We start from the raw sequence: 21,513 nt of genomic DNA, 5'->3' as shown, positions 1-21,513 counted from the left end.
CATAGATTTGTTGCCAGGTTACAGACAATAAGAAGCAGGTAACAAATCTCTAAGAGCTTAGAAATACTAAACCAGATGTATTTGGTGGTATACCCTGACGATAATCACATCATGGAGAAATCCCATTAAACTTCTTTTCTAATGGAGAGAAGCCTAGCTGCAGGTGTGGGGAAGAAACATAAGGTTAAAGAATCTCTCCATAAGGCTGGCACCACCACACCCAGAGAAGGCTAAAGAATCTCAGAGGCAGAGAAGAGATTGGACTTTACTAATTGGGGATCAAGGTGTTTCCTTAATTCTATCAAATGTGTCTGTGGAATGTCCCTAGCAATTTCCACCCTTTGCTCTGCCTACAGTGAGGGTCAAGGAAAGGACAAGTTGCAAGGTTCTGCCAAAGCCCAAAGGGACAGGTGATGTTTGCTCAGAGCATGTCCCCACACCTCACTCAGGGCCTCCAAAAATGTCCCTACACATCTGTATTCATCAGGGATATTGGACTGAGGTTTTCTTTTTTTGTTATGTCCTTGTCTGGCTTTGTTAGAATGATGGAGGCTTTGTAGAATGAATTTGATAGGGTTCCCTCTACTTGGATCTTTAGAAATAGTTTGAGGAGAATTGAGATTAGTTCTTCTTTAATAGTTTGTAGAATTCAGAAGTAAAACCATAGGGACCTGGGCACTTTTTTTGGGAGACTATATATTACTGATTCAGTCTCATTGTTTGTTATGGGCACAGGCTTTGTATTTCTTCCTGGTCCGATTTTGGTAAGTTATACATGTCCAGAAATCTGCCCATCTCATCTAAGTTTTCTTGTTTGTTGGTGTATAATTGCTCATAGTATTCTCTTACAATATTTTTTTAAATTTCTTTTATGTCAATTGTAGTAACACCTGTTTCCTTACTGATTTGTTTCATCTGGTTCCTTTCTCTGTCCTTTATTAATCTATCTAATGATGTCAATTCTGTTTAACTTCTTCAAAGAGACAGCTTTTGGTTTTGTTCATTTTCTATGTGGTTCCTTTGCCTATGTTATTTATTTCTGCTCAAATCTGTATTATTCCTTTTCTCTTGGAATTGTGTTGTTGTTGTTGTTGTTATTTACTGAGTTCCCTGAGTTGTATTATTAGCTTGTTTATTTGCCATCTTTCTACTTTTTCTCTTGTAGGTACTAATTACTATGAACTTCTCTCTTATGACTGCTTTTGCTGTATCCTATAGATTATACACACTTGTTTGTTTGTTATTATTGGTTTCTATGAACCTTTTGATTTTAGTCTTAATTGCTTCTGTAGTTGTAAAGTTATTCAATAGTAGATTGCTTAGTTTCCACGTGTCTGTGTATTTTTTGGGTACTCTTTCTGTAGTTGATTCCAAGTTTGATTCAATCATGCTTGAAAAAGATGCTGGATATAGGTTCTACACATGTGGTTAATTTTTGAGAATGTGAGAAAAATGTATATCTTGTGATAGTTGGGTGAAATATTCTGTAGATGTATGTCAAGTTCATTTCATGCATGGTAACATTTAGATCTTGTATATGTTTGTTTAATTTTTGTATAGATGATCTGCCCAGAGGAGTAAGTGGTGAGCTGAGATCTCCAACAATTACCATACTGCAGTCTAGCTCTCCCTCAGCATCTAACAGTCGTTCACATATTTTGGTGCTCCACTGTTGGGTGAGTATATATTGAAAAGGGTTATATCTTCTTGGTGAACAAGTCTTTATATATTCTTCTTTTCTCTTCTTCCATCTTTCATCTTAAAATCTTTTTTGTGTGATATCAATATCGCAACTCCAGCCATTTTTTGGTTTTCATGGGAATGGAATATCATTTTCCAGCCCTTCACTTTCAGTCTATGTATGACCTTACAGTGAAATGTTTCTTGTAAGCAGCATACAGATGGCTTCTTTAAAAAAAAAATACATTCAGCAGTTCTATGTCTTTTAATAATTTAATCCATTAGCATTCAATGTTATTATTGATATTTGCGAACATATCCTGTCATTTGTTAGCAATTTTCTCAATTGCTTTTTGCTCTCTTATTTCTATTTGTCTCTAATGATTCTGATACAATATCCCCTCAGTACTTCTTGTAGAGCTGGCATAGTGTTGGTGAATGCTTTCAGTTTTTGTTTATCTGAGAATACTTTTATTTGATCTTCCCATTTGAAAAATAATCTTATTGTGTATAGTATTCTTGGCTGAAATTGTTTTTCTTTAAATGTTTTGAATACATCTTCCCATTCTTTCCTGGCCTGTATTCTTTCAGTTGAGTGATCTGATTCTAGCCTAATGGGATAAACTTTATAAGTAACTCACCATTTTACCCCTTGGCATTTTTAGAATACTGTCTTTGTCTTTAATTTTTATCAATCTGGCTATGATGTGCCCTGGGAGGAGGATCTTTTAGTGTTCATTCTATTTGGGGTCCTTTTTTTTGTGGGGGGGGAGAGGTTTTTCGCTATAGGGCGCGTGTGCTTGCCAGACAGAGAGAGACAGAGAGACAGAAAGCGAGAAATCACCCCCCGGGGGGATGGTCACGCCGCAATCCCTTCTCCTCCATTCTCCTCTCGGGATCTTGGGCACGCACGCACACGCACCTGGTGTGAGTTTTAAGCCACTGGGTCCGGGATGCAAACCGCGGTTGACTACAGGGGAGTCCAGCAACATAGCCATTACACTAACTGCTGGTTCCCGGAGTCCTTTTTATTTCTTAAGTTTGAATTTCTCCATGTTTATCTATACTTGTTTAATTTTCAGATAATATTTCATGAAAGAGGTCTTGCATGCCTTTAGCAGCTTCTTCACTTTCTGGAATACCCATTATATAAATATTTGGGTGTTTCATGGTGTTTAGAATTTCTTTTATGTTATCCTTTTTTAAAAAATTCTGTCTTATGGTTTGAAATATGTTAAAGGTTTTGTCTTAAAGGTCAGAAATTCTTTCTTCTACATCATCCAATCTGCTGCTATTGTCTTCTTGGGTAATTTTAATTTCTTGTATTGTAGTCTTCATTTCCAGAAGTTCTGTTTGATTCTTTTTGAGGATGTTTATCCTTTGACAGAATTCCTCTTTCATGTCCTAGGATGATTTTCTCATTTCCTGGAAGTGATTGTTTTCTCTCGTATTTCCTTCAGTTTTGTCACTATGAAGATTCAGCATTCTCTTTCTGACATTTCTACATACTCCTTTATGCTTTCTATTATTGGTGAGAGGCTACTTCACTCACCTGGGGGAGAATTACCCCCTTATTTTTTCACGTTTAATTGAGATCTGTCCTGGGTTTTGGTCATCCAATGCAGTTCTCACGTTTTCCTATTTATTGGAGTAAATGTAGAACTGGAAGAGAGAATTCCAACCTTGGTTACCAGGTGTTCCTATTGGAGGACTGTGTCTTGCAGATCAGAACAGTTAAAAGTTAGGTAACTTCAGGGGATTGGCTCCTCTACCAAACTCTCAGCTCTTGATGAGGTGGGAATAGGCTCAGGAGATATAACTTGATGAAGAGGATCAAGTCACACAGCACAGCACATAGCTGGAGTGCTACAAGTTTCAAAGGCAATCTTAGGTTCTGGGGGTGCATAAGAGGAGGCTTGCTGAGAGGAGGACCAAGTCTCTCGATGGATGGATGGGTTGAGTCCAGGCCACAGAGAGCACCAGATAATGCAGTGCTACAAGTTTCAAAGTACTATTCCTCTTATTAACTGTCATTTTGTATCTGTTAACTAACACTTTCCTATTTTCCTTTCCACTCTACCTTTCCTAGCTTCTAGTAGTCATTCCTGTACTCTCTACTTCCATGAGGTCATCTTTGTTTTTGTTTTTGTTTTAGTGAGAACATTTTTCTCTTTGGCCTGGCTTGCTTCATAAACATAATGTCCTACAGAATTATCCTCATTGTGGCAAATGACAGCACTTCATTCTTTTTCTTTATGGCTGAATGATTTTCTACTGTGTATATATACCACATTTCTTCATCCCTTCATCTATTAATGGACATTTAGTTCAATTCTGTAATTTGACTGTTGGAAAGAATGATGCAACAAATATTGGTGTGCAAATATCTCTTCAACATATTGATCTTTTCCTTTGGATATATGCCTAGGAGTGGATTGATGGATCACATAAGTGTTCTACTTTTTATTTTTTGAAGACCCATCATACTGTTTTCTATAATACAATCTGCTACATTTCTGAGTTCTTGTACTCCTAAGGTGACCAGAGTCTACAAGTATTAGTAGCTCAGACATAAACACCACAGCTATGTTCAGTCCACTTTGTCAGGTGCAAAGGAGTGAATGCCACCATCCTACTTCAGGAAAGCAAATAAAAAGGGTGCACTGGGGAAGCAAAGGAACTATGGACAGTCACGTCTGTCCAACTATAAGAAGAATGGAGTTGCTAACTGGGGCCACTCTGCCAAAGGAACTGTTGGGTAACAATTCTCCATGGACTTTTCCTATTTAAACATAGTCTGAGATTTTGAAGCAAAAACATATTAGATTAACAAATAGGTTTTGGAAGCTAGAGAAACTCTCTCTATAGATACTGACCCCAAGGTAACTTAGCAAATAATTGACCTTTCCCAAAACTGAAACACATGTATATTTCACAGTAAGAAATCATCTATTTCTCCTTGGTAGAAGGACAGGAAAATGTTACAGCTGCCATGGAGAAACTTCAAGTTCCTTTTTTCAAATTTATTTATTATTTTTATTTTAAATTTATTTCTTTTACATTCATTTACTGAACATCATTACAACATACAAAATATGATTTCCCATCCAGAATACAGTATAGAGTGGCTTATATATATTTTCTCCTATTTCACACCCTCTGCCATTTCCCACCCTCCTCCCACACTGTCTCTGGTACCTACAGTTCCTTTCCATTACTTTTTTATTTACTACATTTTATTGATTCACAAAATATCTTAATAATCTAACAACTTTCAATAGCAAGTTCAGCTGATATATAGATATCTGTGAACACATGTCTGATTTTAGACATAAAACTCTTTAAGTAGACTGAATATACTATACAGTAGCACCCTGAGGCAATATAGCTTATTGTGGTTATTAAATAGGTATTTTTAAATATATTTTGAATTTTAACAAAGGCAATTTTAGCTTTAATAAATCAAAATAAAAAAAATGTTAAAAGTACTTTGCTTAAGACTTAAAACCAGGAAACAGGTTAGGATTCTGTTCAAATAGTAAGTACATGAACCTATTGGTAGCTCAAGAGAAGACAAAAATCCCCAAATGTGAATTTAAAAAAAGCATAGAAGAAAATCAGTAATGTTTAGTCAGAAGTCAGAAAATTCTATTTCACCAGTTCAGTCTCATGTACTTAATCTATCTTCTGTTGTGGTCTCAACATTCCATTTAAGTTCTGGAAGATAATATTCAACTCCAGATTTATCCTTACCATTAAGTTGACCACTTTCTTGGTTGTTTTCAAACTCTTATTTCTGTGTGTCTGTATTTAGTTTTTCCTGACATAGTACTCCCTCTAGAACTTCTTGGAGAGCTGGTCTGCTGTTGGTAAATTATTTCAGGTTTTGTTTATCCGAGAACATTCTTGTCTTTTCTTCCCATATGAAGGATAATCTTGCCAGGTGTAGTATTCTTGGTTGAAATTGTTCTCCCCTAACACTTTGAATATATTTTCCCATTCTTTCCTTGATCACATTGTTTCTGATGAGATGTTCACTGTTAGCCTGATGGGATATCCTTTGTAGGTCACTTGACATTTCTCTCTTGCCAATATTAGCATCTTTGTCTGTGGTTTTAGTCAATCTGGCTATAATGTGTCTTGGAGAAGATCTTCGGTTGATTCTATTTGAAGTCTTTTGCATTTCTTGGATCTGGATCTTTGAATGCCTCTCTGGGTTTGGAAATTTTTCCTACAGGAATTCATGAAATAGATTATCAATGTCTCTCCACCATCTGGGATATCTATTAGCTGAATGTTTGGATATTTAATGGTATCTAGTATTTTTCATATATTATTCTCATTTTTTTTTGGCTATTTTCTCAGTTTTCATAGAGAATTTTTATAGTCCAGCAATTATGTCTCCTGCATCTGAGATTCAATCTTCTGTATGATCTAGCCTGCTTTTAATACTTTTAAGGGAAGTTTTGATTTCCTGTATTACAGCCTTCATCTCTATCAGCTCCATTTAATTATTTTATATGATGAATATTTTCTCTTTCATATCATGCAAAAACTTCCTCACTTCTTGGAACTCATCAGCTCTTTTCTCCTTCATCTTCCTGGGTTCATTGTCTCTCTTCTCATACATCTCTGTTAGCTTTGTCACTGTGAATATTCTAAATTCTTTATTAGACATTTCCACCAGTTCCATTGTACTGTCTGTGGATGAAGAAGAGTTATTACTTTCCTTTGGGAGAGAAGTATTTTCTTGGTTTCTCATATTTCTTAGGCCTCTGTGGTGGTGATTTCTGGTCATCTCATTTGTTATACATTTCTTCCTAATATCTTGAAGTTCAATCTAATCATTCAGAGGAGTGCAGGAAGAAGTGAGCTACAAACTCACTGCCATTCTGTTTTTTCTTTCTTTATGCAGCAGATTCAGTAGAATTGAAGAAAATTCTGACCCTAATAGATAGTATTCAGATGTTTCACTTTGGTTCACTTAGGCCTGTCTAGACACTCAATGCATGGATTATGAGCAGCAAAGTGGTGAAGGTAAAAGCAAAAGAGAAAGAAAACAGAGAAAGAGGGAAAAAAATAAAAAACTGAAAATCATACTGTGTGCTCACATGCTGTGCAAAAGCACTAGTTCCAGCTCCAATGGTGGAGTCTTTGCCTCTTCTAGATGGGAGGCAGAAAAGGTGACAATTAGCAAGAGAAAAGAGGATCTGAAAGCCAAGAAAATACTTTACCTAAAAAAAAGGAAAAAAAAAAAAAAGAAAAGGCAAAGAGAGACAGAGAGAAAGAGAGAGAAAAGATACAGGGGAGGAGGCCATACCATTTGTGGATAGGCTTTGGAAAGTGAAGTTTCAACAGAAAATCTTTATTAATTTAGTCCCTGAAAGTACTAGTTCCAGCTTCAATGGTAAAAATCTTAAATTTTCTAATTGTGGAGTTTCTCTCCTATGGTATACATTTCTGCACATACAGCTAGTCATCTGACCGCCTCCTGTAAACCTGTAGGAATGAAGGCATGGGGGATCAATGCAGATTTTTCTTTGGCTGCTGCTTTTCTCTCTAAGTAATAAGTTTTCTTTGTCTCTGACCCAAGGTTTTATTTATTTCTTTATTTAGGTCAGTGTATGTTTATGAAGCAGTAACAGGCTTATTTGTTAGTTTGCAAACAGGATAAAATCTCAGACCCTTATCAATTTCTAACCCAATAGGAACAAGAAAAGCAGCCCAGGCCTCAGAGAATCAGGACTGATGCATAAACGTAGACCTCTACACTTAACTACTGACTATATTATGATGATAAATAAATACTATAATTAAAATTAATAGAAAAGCCTTGTATCTATACACTCATTTTACAATTTTTATAATTTGCTATATTGAGCTTAGGTCTGTCTTCTTTTTTTAAGAATTATTTATTTAATTCCATGTGTTATTATTATTTTTTAATTTGACCAGACTGACAGAGAGAGAGAGAGGAAGAGAGGAAAAGGAAAGTGAGAAAGGAAGCCAAGAAGTCCAGGAATCACAGTCAGCCATATGGAAATTCAGTACTCCCAACCACCACACCATCCACCAGCCTCAGATCTATCTTCTTTTATTCCATGATAGGGGTCACCCATTCAACGTATATTTATCAAATATTTAGTTTTAAGATGCACACTACATATTGTGTGTTTTACAAAAACTGGAAAATGAAAGAAACTAATATATATATATATATATATATATAATGCATAGGATGCCTCTTGAATTATTTTCTTTGTTCTCTATAAGAAACATTTAATTCCTACTACTGTCATAGTAGAACTGTTGATATTATAATCTGTATTTTAAAAAGAAACAAAGCTTTATAGAAATTAAATTATTGTAGGTCACATAACCAGAAAAGGATAATATCTTAATTTCTATCCAATTTTGAATAAACTTACAGTTTTACACATTTTCTTATTTTAATTCTGTTGCATAGTCTTAAAATGTAAGAGGAGGTAATGAGGTAATTCTACAGATATCTGTAATACACTAAAATGTGCAAGAGGTTATTTTGGGAAATGTTGACATCTCAAAATTGGCACCTCTTCTCACTCTTAACACTCTCCTCAGGCATCTCATCAACACATAAGACTTCCTTTGTCAGCTACCAGCCAATGACTTCTAATGTGCACAGTCAGTCCAAAAGTCTTCCCCAAATCTATATCTTTGATTAGTTTGCATGCCTTCTTATTGCTGTCTGAATAACTCATAAAGTAAAAATAAAAATCCTAAGAAGGATCTGTCATATTCTAAAAGGTCTTATACTTGGCTATCTATAGTAGACTCTTCTTACAATTTTCTCACCCATGTTTTCCAAAATCCAGTGAATTTATAAAATGTGTTATGTTGCCTTCTAACACAGGTAACTATGCCAGGATAGCAATTCCTTCTGTCTGTGTACCCCACTACCATGGCCCCTGATACACACATACACACACACACACATACACACACACACAAGTATACAGAAATACTCATACACATTTATATGCATACCCAGTTTTTCAGGTAGTTAACTCTTATTCTCAGATCTCAATTCCAATATTACTTTCTCATAGGATCCCCTATTGATGTACTCTGAGATATCCTCCTTTTATGTAACATAATGACATCAGTAATTTTTCCCAAAGTATTAGTTAGTGTAAAATTGAGTATAATAGCTTCACGGCTCTTATAATGCAATGTAAACTCATGAGGATTGAAACTGTCTTTTTGTTGTTCATTATTGTATCTCTTACATTAACTGCAGACTTGACACATACAATAGTGCTTGAAAGAGTGAATGCATAAATGATTCAACTATGGTAGAAAGGTACAAATTTCAGTAAAATATCAAAGGTTATTGATGTTTAGTCACTGCTGACTTCAGCAATTATACGAAGTTTTATAGAAAATATAACAATTTAAATATGTTATAAAATTTGTTGAGAATTTTCACGGTCATAGATGAGGTATATTCAGTTTGATCAAAGCTTGGCTTAGCAAAAACTAAACACACAGTAATAAATTAATGAGAGATAAGTTTAGGAGTTATTCTCAGTTGTAAACTCTATCTTTCACTTTTTACAGTAATTTTGAAAGAAGCAAAATACAAAAATGAAAAATTATCTGCTGGTGATAATGTGTTTAATAATATCCTTATCAGGACTAATATGTAGTGTATTCATGCTGGAAAAATTAATTTTGCATGCTATAATGATATACAGTGATTGAATGTAAAAAAATTAAATATATTTTAACAATCATACACCCCCCCAAAATAAAAGCTAACCTAAGAAATACAAGAATGTATAATTATGTTGTCTAGTAATTGAGTTGAAAATGCCCCATCACTGGCATGAGATGAATGAATTTGCTAGTAATTTAGAGATTGATCTTATTATATAAGCACTCAACTGATAACACAACTATGAACTAGAAATAATACAATGTGTAAATTGAAATAGATTTAGAAATTATCTAGTACAACTTTTAATTGGACACATGAGGACGAGGTCAGATTGATGAAAAGACACAAATTCACAAATGGATGGATGATAAAATTGGGATTACAACCCAGGTCTCTTTATTGGTTATTAATTTATTGGTTATTTCCATTTGGGGAAAAATACTCTAAAAATATTGCATTCAAATTCTTGGTAATGATAAGTTTATATGATACTCAGTAACACAGCAATAAAACGGAACAAAATACTGCAACACCCAATGTTACGAATATATCTCAAAATGTTATGTCTAATGTTATGAGTCCAGTCACAGAAGCATATATATTGTACGATATCTTTTATAGAAAGTTCTAAACCTGTGGGTTAAGGAAGTCAGATTCACATGGCCAACCGCATTTTGAATCCCAACCCCATGAATTGAAAACCGCACTGGGTACGTGTGCACGCATGCCCTACATTCTAACAGGATGAAGAAATGGAGAAGGAATCGAGGTGTGACCGTGCCCCGTAAGGGAATGCTTTTGCTACCTCTTCCCCCAATCCCATCTCTCTCTGGCGAACTCATCTACACTCTGTCAAGTTAAACCTTAAAAAAAGTCCTAAATAATTTAAAACAATCTATAATATTTAAAATAACAGTAGTCACATGTAGGATTAGTGTAGTAAGATTTACTGGAGAGGAGTAGAGAAATTTCCAGAACAGTGAAATGTTCTATAGTTTTACTCGGGTAGTTTATATAGATTTACACCCTTATAAAAATTATACTTCAAAGAAAATCTTGTTATACAACATACTAATTCTATTTTTAAAAAGGCAAAATGAGAATGAATTGACTAACAAATAGGTATAGCCAAATATCTTTCAGATAGATTACGGATAGATAGATTATATGTATATATGAATATATATATTACAATGATCATTTCTGTACTTCTAGTTTCTATTTGGTATAGCCTTATTGCAAGTAGTGGCTCATTTTCATATGTAAGTAAGTAACTTTTAAATCATAAAAAGGAGAAGAAACCCATTTTGTAGCCCTGTTTACAATACAAGAGGGCTCCAGGACTAGCAGATGGCATAATAGTTATGCTGTTGTACCTCCCACATGGCTGAACACAGAGTCCTCGATCTGGTGACTTTAACTCATGCTGGGCACGTGTGTGTGTGTGTATGTGTGTGTGCGTGTGTGTCCAAAATCCCAAGAGGAGAATGGAAGAGAAGGAATTGCAGCCGGGCCATACCCCCAGGGGACGATTTCTCACTTTCTGACTCTTTCTGGCAAGCACGAGGTATCTCTATAGCAAAAATCTCTAAATAAATAAATAAATAAATAAATAAATAAATAATACAAGAGGGCTTCAAAAGGTTTACAAAAATGGAATTGTTTTGGTGCAAAAAAAAAATAACACATAGTTTTATCATATGTATCATTTGTATTTTCCATGGTTTTAGAAGACCCCATATGCATGATAACCTGTAAGACATTTTCTTTACTTTTCTCTTGTGTGATACAGGACTGGCAAAATAAAATGGAATCTTCTTTTTTTTAACTACCATGTATAATATATTTTCTATTATGTTGAACTGAAATAGGACTTTTCAAATTGTTTCTGTGAATGTCTAGAGTACATTGAAAATTTCCTTCTGTTTCAAATATGGTGCTGTCCATGCACCCTCCCTTGCCCTGTCAGTTCTGTATGCCAGCCCTCGGCTTAATAACCCAGCTAGAGGAGCTGTAACAAGAGAAGAGACAGGCAACCTTCCACCATTCTTAAGTCCTGGGAATTCTGGTCATTTGACTTTATTATATTGGAACCACCTCGGGCAATGTTCTTCCTCTGCCCCCTAGATTACCAGTATCAATTCCTGAGCACAGTGATGCAAACAAACATTTTCAGCTGGCAAATCTCTACTTCTCAGGTATCCTGTTTATTATAGTATCTATGAGCTTTGTCTTTCATAGCTTCCTCCCTCCAGAAGTAAGCGAATCTAGATTAAAACCAAAAAAAGAAAGAAAGAAGACCAGCAGGTGGCATGCTGGTTAAAGTGTGGATCCCACATAGTCAACTCCTCCATTTGAGTCCCGGGATCCAGCAGTTTGAAAAATACCCAGGCACATGTGCAGGCATTCCCAAAATCACAAGAAAAGAATGGAGAAGAGATTGCACTGAGGCCATCTCCCCTGGAGGTGTGATTTCTCACTTTCCCTCCCTCTCTTTCTTTCTCACTTTGTCTCCAGCCAGCACACATGCTCTGACAAAAATCTGAAAATAAATAAGTAAACAAATAAATTAATAAAAAGAATATTATTATTCTCGTTCTAAAAAGACTATTTTATACTGGTGTCTAATACTCTCATATGGTGTACCACTGTGTCTTTCTCCCTCTTTCTCTGTTTTGCTACCACAACTATTTTTAGACAGATTATAAGAGATAATTTTTTTTTTCAGCTCATTCTGCTATTTAACAATATATTCTACTGGTCAAACCTGGTTCTTATTTTATTAGGCTCAGTACTAGAAATGACCCTTAACAGTTGCTAAATCACAAATGCACAGTATCTGTATTTAACAACAACAACAAAAAAAGGATACTCTGAGACAGAATGATCATAAGACATCTTCAGTTCAGAAAAATAATAGGCACTGTTGCCTGAAAACAAGATTTTTTTTTCCTATTTCATGAGCGGAAAGATAACTTAGCTTTTTAATTTTACTTAAGTGAAATGACTAATTGTACTAATTGTAAGACAATTGTACAATTTTGAAATCAATAGTAAGGGGACGATTTTATGTAATCAAACGACTGTGTGACAGATAGTTCTGTTGATTTCAACTATACTTGATCTGGTTTGCCACTTTATTGATTACAGGGAGAAAATAGTTACAGAGAGAGGTTATTTGCATCTCTTAGGTAAATCTAGTCAAATATTTTGCTATTGCTTTAGATTATTTATCAGAAAATAAAGAGAACCCTAAAGTTCAGTGAGCGTTAATTCTTTAATATACCAGTGAAGGCATTTCTAAAGACTTTTTTGCACATTTGTGGTTTATACACTGTACCTTTCTATTTGGGTGTAGCTAGGAGGAAATTACCTGCTCTTTGTTAAGGAAGCACAGGTTTCTAAGTTGATGAACAATTAAACTCTGTAATTTTTATTTTTAGTGAAAAGTACTAGATACTTAATTTAGATTTAAATATGCATTATGTCTATTGTTCATTTTAATATACTGTAAGAGCTAATTTGGAAAATAGAACATATTAACTTACCTCTCAGAGATAATTGTTGAATGTATTCCAAGGGTTTGAAAATATTACATTATGTGTATTTCTATTTTCTTATTTCCATTTGAACCAATGAAAAGTATAATGTTAAGCAGGGTGAACTAATTATTCCAGGAGAACATTTAAAAAGCTATTTCTCTATACTTTGTTATGTCCTGCATATTATTCAAGAACACACTGCTGCTGATGGCTTTGGTTATTATAATCATGTTGAATGGTGAGATATTACTAAAACATTTCTGTAAATTAATTGGCTTAAAAATAAATCTAGGTGGGGTCAGCAGATGGAGTAGCAGTTACACCACGGGACTCCCACATAGCTGATTGCAGCTTGAGTTCTGGACCTGGTGGCTTGAAACTCAGACTGGACACGTGTGTGTATGTGCTCAAGATCCTGGAAGGAGAATGAAGGAGAAGGGATTGTGGTGTAGCCACCATCCCTGTGTGTGTGGGGGGGGTAGTGATTTCTCACTTTCCTTCTCACTGTCTCTGTCTCTCTCCAGTGAGTACACACGTCCTAATGCAAAAACCTCTATAAAGAAAATTAATTATAAAAAAATAAGTCTAGGTAAAATAAATTGCATTTCAAAAGGCTATCTTGCTAGTTAACTACCATATGATAGCTATTTAATCAAAGGTGAGAATTATTTTTTTAAGCCCTCATAAATTCTTTCTAAACCTATGAAATTTTTATCTTGTCATGTAAAATATAATTGTCAATCCTTGCCTTCTCTATTTTATCTTTTCTGTCTCTATAATATTATAGTATGTATCATCAACATCAGCATCAACAGATATTGAACAAAATTTTTCATTGATATCAACATTTTAAAATAGTTTGAATGAGGTGTAATTGATATATTAAAAAAACTGCACTTATTTAATGTACCCAATTTATGAGTTTGGACATATGCATAGATCTGTGAAACCCTGCTAACAACCAGAGTATCCCAGGTAATCAAAGTGATAGACATATTTATTATTTTTAAAAGTTTCATCGTATTCTAGTTTTTCATGTGCATGTGGGTGTGTGTGTTTGTATGTGTATTAAGAACTTTAGCATGAGATCTGAGGCCAGACATTGGTGCAATAGTAAAACATGACACCCAGTGAGAATGACTCACATAGGAAGGTCCCAGGTTCACATCTGTCAACCTTCCTGAGTGTAATCCTCACATAGCTGATGCTAGAGGTGAAAAGTCCTCTGGGGGGTGCCTATCCTTTTTTCTCTATCTTTCTCACTCGCGGTAGAAATAAGCAAACTTTTTTTTTTTTTGGAGAGGTTTTTGCTATCGGGCATGTGCATTTGCCAGAAAGATAGAGATAGAGATAGAGAGACAGAAAGTGAGAAATCACCCACCAGGGGTATGGTCACACCACAATCCTTTCTCCTCCATTCTCCTCTCAGGATCTAGGGCACACATGCACACATGCCTAGGAAATAAGCAAAACTTTTAAAAAGAAAAAAAAATGAACACTTAACAAGAGATGTATTCTCTTAACAAATTTTTAAATGCATAATGCAATACTGTTTACTATAGACACTGTGCTGTACTCAGATCTCTAGAACTACTTCATTTTACACAACTGTAACTTTACATCAGTTGAACTCCTCATTTTCCCTTCTCCCTGGCTCCCAGCAGCCACTGTTCTATCATCTTCTTTTTTTTAATTATTTATTTTATTTTATTCATTTGTTTATTTATTTATTTATTTATTTTTAGTTTGACCAGAGAGAGACAGATGGTGAGAGTGAGAGAGAGAGGAAGTGAGAAAGCAAGCGACCAGATTTAGGACTCGAACCCTGCTCGGCCATGTGGAAGTGTCCAGCACCTTAACCACCATGCCACCTTTTGGTCCCCATGTTCTATACTCTTCTGAGTTTGACTATTCTTGGTCCCTCATGTCAGTGAAATCATGCAGTGTTTATTCTTCTGTAACTGGCTTATTTTCCTTAGCATCATGTCTTCTAGGTTCATTTGTGTCAAAACTATTGAAAGAATTGCCTTTTTTGTACATGCTGAATAATATTTTGTGTACATAAATATACACATGCAGGAGAAGAATTTAAAAACTTTGTGTAAAAATGGAATTGAAATATTAATTTACTTCAAGTAAAAATTTTGAAATCCATGAATAGTACTTTTGTATGTGTTTTATATGAACTTTTGGAAGTTTATAGCTATATCTACCTACATATATATATATAGAAAAAGAGAGACAGGGAATAGAGAAGAGAGAACAGTGCTATAGGAAACATGAGAGTGAAGATACTGCTTTGAGATCTTCATTTCAATGATTTTGGATACATATTCAGAAGTGAGACTGCTAGATTACGTGGTAGTTCTATTTATAATGATTTGAGGACTTTACTATTTCCAGTGGTAGCTTCACCACTTCACAGTCTCACCAACAGTGCAAAAGAGTTCTGAGTTCTGATTTTTCCAAGTCTTCCCCCAAATTTATCTTTGGATTTTTTTGGGGGTAATAGATAAGTTAACTGTTATGAAATGTTATTCACTTTGTCTTTGATCTGTAATTTTCAAATAATTAGTGATGTTGAACATCTTTTCATACACTTGGTGACCATTTGTGAGTCTTCTATTCAGATTCTTTGGCCATAATCACGTTGTCTATTTTTATCATGTTGAATTGTTACTAATAGAAAGTTACCAATTGAGATACCAATAGGAGTTATCACTAAGGAACCCAGAATTAAACTCACACAACTGATCTTTGACTAAAAAAGCCAAAAATACACAATGGGAAAAAGGTTCTTTGACAAATGATGCTAATACAATTGGGTACCCAAAGCATAAAAAATAGAAAATTGCACTCTAGTATTACAAGAAACACAAAATTAAGTTCAAATGAAAGATTTAAACATGAGAGTTAAAACTGTACAATTTCTTTTTTTATGAGAGAGATTTTTGCTGTAGGGCACATGTACTCACCAGAGAGAAAGAGAGAGACAGAGAGACAGAAAGCAAGAAATTACCTCTCCCTCCCGAGGGGGATGGCCACACTACAACCTTTACTCTTCCATTCTCTACATAGGGTCTTAAGATGTATGCACACGTACCGGGTATGTTTTAAACTGCCTAATCTGAGACTCAAACCACAGTCGACCACGTGAGAGTTCAGCGACCTAACCATCATGCAATCTCCTGGTTCCTAAATCCTACAACTTCTAAAGGAAAATGGGGAAGGGACCAGCAGTTGGCGTAATGGCTATGTCACTGGACTCCCATGTAGTCGACCACAGTTCAAATCCTGGATCCATTGGCGTAAACTCACGCCGGGCACATGTGTGTTTGTGCCCAAGATCCTCAGAAGAGAATGAAGAAAGGATTGTGGCATGATTTCTCACTTTCTGTCTCTCTATCTCTCTCTGTCTTTCTGGTGAGTGCATACACCTTACAGAAAAAAAAAAAAAAAGGGAAATAGCTTTTTTTTTTTTTTTCTGTAAGGTGTATGCACTCACCAGAAAGACAGAGAGAGATAGAGAGACAGAAAGTGAGAAATCATGCCACAATCCTTTCTTCAGTCTCTTCTGAGGATCTTGGGCACAAACACACATGTGCCCGGCGTGAGTTTAAGCCACCGGGTCCAGGACGTGAACCACGATCGACTACGTGGGAGGCCAGCGACATAGCCATTATGCTAACTGCTGGTTCCCGGGAAATAGCTTCTTGACATAGATCTTAGTAATGATTTTTTTAAAGGACACCAAAAGCACAAACAACGGAAGTATAAAATAGATCATTGAAATTACATAAAACTAAAAATGTTCTGTACAGCAAAGGAAACAATCAACAGAATAAACAGCCTACAGAATGGGAAAATACACTTACAAATCATATATCTGAAAGGGGTTAATCTCCAAAATATATAAGGAACTGATACCTGTATCTTTGCAGTAGTTTCTAACTTTTCTTCTTAAAACTAATACATTCGCAAATATAAAAAAGGACCACAGACCCCAGGGGTTTAACCAATAAAACAATTAACTTTCTCATTAACAAGTTTCACAAGATATATGAGTTAAAAAACAACAGTAATAACAAATTCTTAATTCTGAAATGTTATATCATGCTGTGTTGCCTGTCACTTCAAGTTATAACTTGTCCCAGATTCACAGGACTGCAGATATGCCTGCACATTGAAAATAAAAATGGTCTTGAGAAAGTAAATTAGATATCAGATGTCTAAGCAATTACCATAAAACTTAAAATTCAGGAGTAATAGCTAATATTATTTAGATACTTTTCCCAATCAAAATACATCAGAATCTTTAAATTTAATAAAAATACTGTAGAAATAAATACTTGTTTCTATCTATTACCTTAAATGTTTCTTAATTCATTTATTAGGCTTAAGACATGTGTGAAATAGGGGAAGACAAGTCTTAGTAGTTGGCAGCTCAGTGGATGAGTAAATGAAGCTAGGGATAACTGGAAGCAAAAATCCGAAGTCAAAGTTCAATTTGATTAGCAACTAATGATGTCATAGCAGGAAAATTCTAGAGGCAAACTGTAGCAGGCAGCCAAGGAAAGACAAATCTTGGCAGATGGTTATAAGTTGGAAAATGTGAATCAGGTACACAGAAAACTCTAGAAAAAAAATCAAGCTTCTTACCTAAGGAATTTACTTGAGATGAAGAGAAAAGTTAATGTTTAAATTTAAACATTCATTATTTTCTATAAAACAATGCTAAAGATAAAAATGAATAGTGGTCCTGTTTTAGAACTATCTCATAATCTAGCAGATAACTAGCATCTGTTTGACTCTTTAATTCAACATCGCAGTTTAATTTTGCTGCTTCCTGTGATGACAGATGGGGTAATTACAAACAAGTACCTTACGGAAGACAGCCATAAAACCTGACTTCTAAAAATTATTCATACAAAAGATAGAAATTTTTTTTGAGAAGTTTTTGCTATAGGGTGTGTGCACTTACCAGAGAGACAGAGAGCAAGAAATCACCCCCGAGGGGGAATGGACACATCAAAATCCTTTCTCCTCTGGTCTCCTCTTTGGGGACACATGTGCACATGCCCAGCGTTAAGCTTTTAGTTGCCGAGTCCAAGACTTGAACCGTGTTCAATTAGGTGGGAGTCCAGCAATGTAACCATTATGCCATCTGCTGGTCCCCCAAGACAGGATGTTTTTGAATAAATAAACTTTATTTTTAGGAAACTGACCCCATGGATTAATCAACCTATTCAAATTCCATTCCCAGTGGTTTATAAGATACACCAGGCCTGTTGCATGTGTGCCCCAAATTCTGACAGGATGGAGAAGGGAGAAGAAATTGTGACATGAACACATCCCATGGGGGGGAGGGTTCTTTGGCAAGCACACATATCCTTTTATCATGAAATAAATATACAAACAAACTTTCTTTTTAGAGCAGTTTTTGGTCCATGGAAAACTGAGCAAAACATACAATGTGTCCATTTCCCTGCTTCCACTAGTGTGTATGGTCTTCTCCATTATCAGCCCTCCCACATCACAGTGGTACATTTGGACTAACAGCTCTGGTAAATATCTATGTGTAAGTTTCCAGATAGACATGAATATTTGTTTCCTGTGGGTAAATGCCAAGAAGCATGGTTGTGATTACTGGATCCTAGGTTAAGACCATGTTTAGTTTTGTAAAAAAATGTTTAAACCCTCTTACAAGTGAACTGGTCCATCTTGCATCTCCACTAACAATGAATGGAGGTTCCTATTGCTCTGAACCTTGGTTAGCATTTGATACTGTCAGTGTTTTGGATTTTAGCCATTCTATCAGGTCTATAGCAGTATCTTATTATTTTATTTTTTTTTTAGTTTCTACTTTCTAATGATATATGATGTTGAAAATATCTTCATATGCTTATTGACATATGTGTATCTTCTCTGGTTAAATAACTGTTCAGGTTGTGTGGCCATTTTTTAATTGGGTTATTTGTTTTCTTGTTATTTAATTTAAACTTGATACTTAAAAATATGTAGTAATAGGCATTAGAGAAATAGAAGACAGGAGAAAGTAATAAGACCAAGATTCAACAGAACACAGGAAGACAGAGATAGGAACACAGTATTTTGGGGTAATTTTCTCTTAAAATGCTTTTTGATTAAAAAAAAAGCGAGAGGTTGATGAGTTTTTATTTCGTAAGATGAGAGTAATAAACCGTCTTGCTTTGAGGCTGTAAAGGGTTACACTATAAAAGTGAGTCAAAAAGGAAAGATCCTTCAAGGAATGCATCTCAGCTTCAAATAATTATTTTAGAACTTTGAACCATATATTTTATTTATTATTATTTTAAGTCTCATTATCTTGGGTCAGCTGGTGGCAGGTGGTTAAGGTGCTGGACTCCCACATGGCCGAATGTGGTTCAAGTCCCAGATCTGGTTGCTTGCTTTCTCACTTTCCCATTCTTTTGCTCTCTCTCTCTCTCTCTCTCTCTCTATCTTTGGTCAAATTAAAAATAATAATAAATAAATTTAAATAAAAGAAATAATTTAAAAAATTTATATTTCATTATTTCTCCACTGAAAAATGACCAAGAGAAATATCAAATATAAATGTAAATATGGAGGATCTATTATGAGGTAGATAAGTTAGGTAGGTTACAATTTTGAAAGAAAAATTTCTAACAGTTAATATGCAAAGGACAACTCAAAAACTTATACAATTTATCATTTCCTTAAGACAAAGCCAGCTCAAGTGCTCACAGTTTACCATGGAGTTCATAAAACAGATTAATACCTCAAAATGTGGTTTTCTGTGTTTGTGTGTGTGTGTGTGTGTTTTAATGGGGTACGTGCAACTTAAAGAATTTGCTGGTTTACAAGAGGTCTTCCAAAACATCATGAAAAATTATTATAATATACATCGACTTTAATATTTTTGCACCAAAATTAACTTGAACTTTTTTTTCTTTAGAGAGATTTTTTACTATAGGGTGTGTGTGCTTGCCAGACTCAGAGAGACAGAAAACTAGAAAGCAAGAAATCACCCCCCAGGAGAGATGGTCACACTGAATTCCCTTCTCCTCCATTCTCCTCTTGGGATCTTGGGCACGCATGTGCCTAGGGTGAGTTTAAGCCACCAGGTCTGGGACGCCAACTACAGTCAACTACGTGGGAGATCAACGACATAACCATTACACCATCTGCTGGTCCCTGAAATTTAATTCCTCTTTTCCATGCAGTTTTTAAATCCTCTAGTATTGGCAGAAGATATTTAAGCCCCTCCTGCTGGGAACAATGAGGAAAGCTGGGAAAAGGCAATGTGAATAACGTATATGGTTATGTCTTCGGTGGATTTCTTCATTGACTTTCAATTTTAAATGGACTAACCTATCCGCTAAGGAATGATGTAATAAAGAAGGGGAATGTCACATGGTGGCAGTAGGGTGATGAATTGAGCAGTGTTGCTTAGAAGTTTGCAAGAATTGTGCTATTTTTTCCATCCCAGAAAACTTTACTCTGTTTTCAACATTCACAATGTAGGTCCACTTCTTATGGCACCATTATCATATCTTCATTCTTTATCTTTATTCTGTGTTTTGCATAACTCCAGAAGTCTCTTTGCAGGAGTGGTAGTTTGCAAACGAGTCAATGATGTGTCTGTGCACTCTTTCAGCTTTCCTCGTCATGCCTTTCTGTGGTATTACCTGTTTTTCCACATGTACATCTCTGCTTTACAATTTAGCTTTGTGACTTTGATCGTGTCTCATCTGAAGCAACAACTTTTATTATTTATTTTTCTATTCAAGTTCTGAGCAAGTGTGAATCAACTCAATGTGCTCTATGATGTGCCCTACTTTGAATTGTAGCTGCTCCCTTACAGAATGAGCACAACTTTTATAATCAAATTCAGATGTACCATAAAAATAGCTTTATTTTTCTACAATAAAAATTTATTTTGATTAAAAAAAAAGCGAGAGGTTGATGAGTTTTTATTTCGTACGATGAGAGTAATAAACCGTCTTGCTTTGAGGCTGTAAAGGGTTACACTATAAAAGTGAGTCAAAAAGGAAAGATCCTTCAAGGAATGCATCTCAGCTTCAAATAATTATTTTAGAACTTTGAACCATATATTTTATTTATTATTATTTTAAGTCTCATTATCTTGGGTCAGCTGGTGGCAGGTGGTTAAGGTGCTGGACTCCCACATGGCCGAATGTGGTTCAAGTCCCAGATCTGGTTGCTTGCTTTCTCACTTTCCCATTCTTTTGCTCTCTCTCTCTCTCTCTCTCTCTCTCTATCTTTGGTCAAATTAAAAATAATAATAAATAAATTTAAATAAAAGAAATAATTTAAAAAATTTATATTTCATTATTTCTCCACTGAAAAATGACCAAGAGAAATATCAAATATAAATGTAAATATGGAGGATCTATTATGAGGTAGATAAGTTAGGTAGGTTACAATTTTGAAAGAAAAATTTCTAACAGTTAATATGCAAAGGACAACTCAAAAACTTATACAATTTATCATTTCCTTAAGACAAAGCCAGCTCAAGTGCTCACAGTTTACCATGGAGTTCATAAAACAGATTAATACCTGCCTCACTAT

Source organism: Tupaia chinensis, unplaced genomic scaffold (genome assembly GCF_000334495.1).
Source record: "Tupaia chinensis unplaced genomic scaffold, TupChi_1.0 Scaffold000009_1, whole genome shotgun sequence".
Taxonomy (NCBI): domain Eukaryota; kingdom Metazoa; phylum Chordata; class Mammalia; order Scandentia; family Tupaiidae; genus Tupaia; species Tupaia belangeri.
This window is presented reverse-complemented; position numbering follows the sequence as displayed.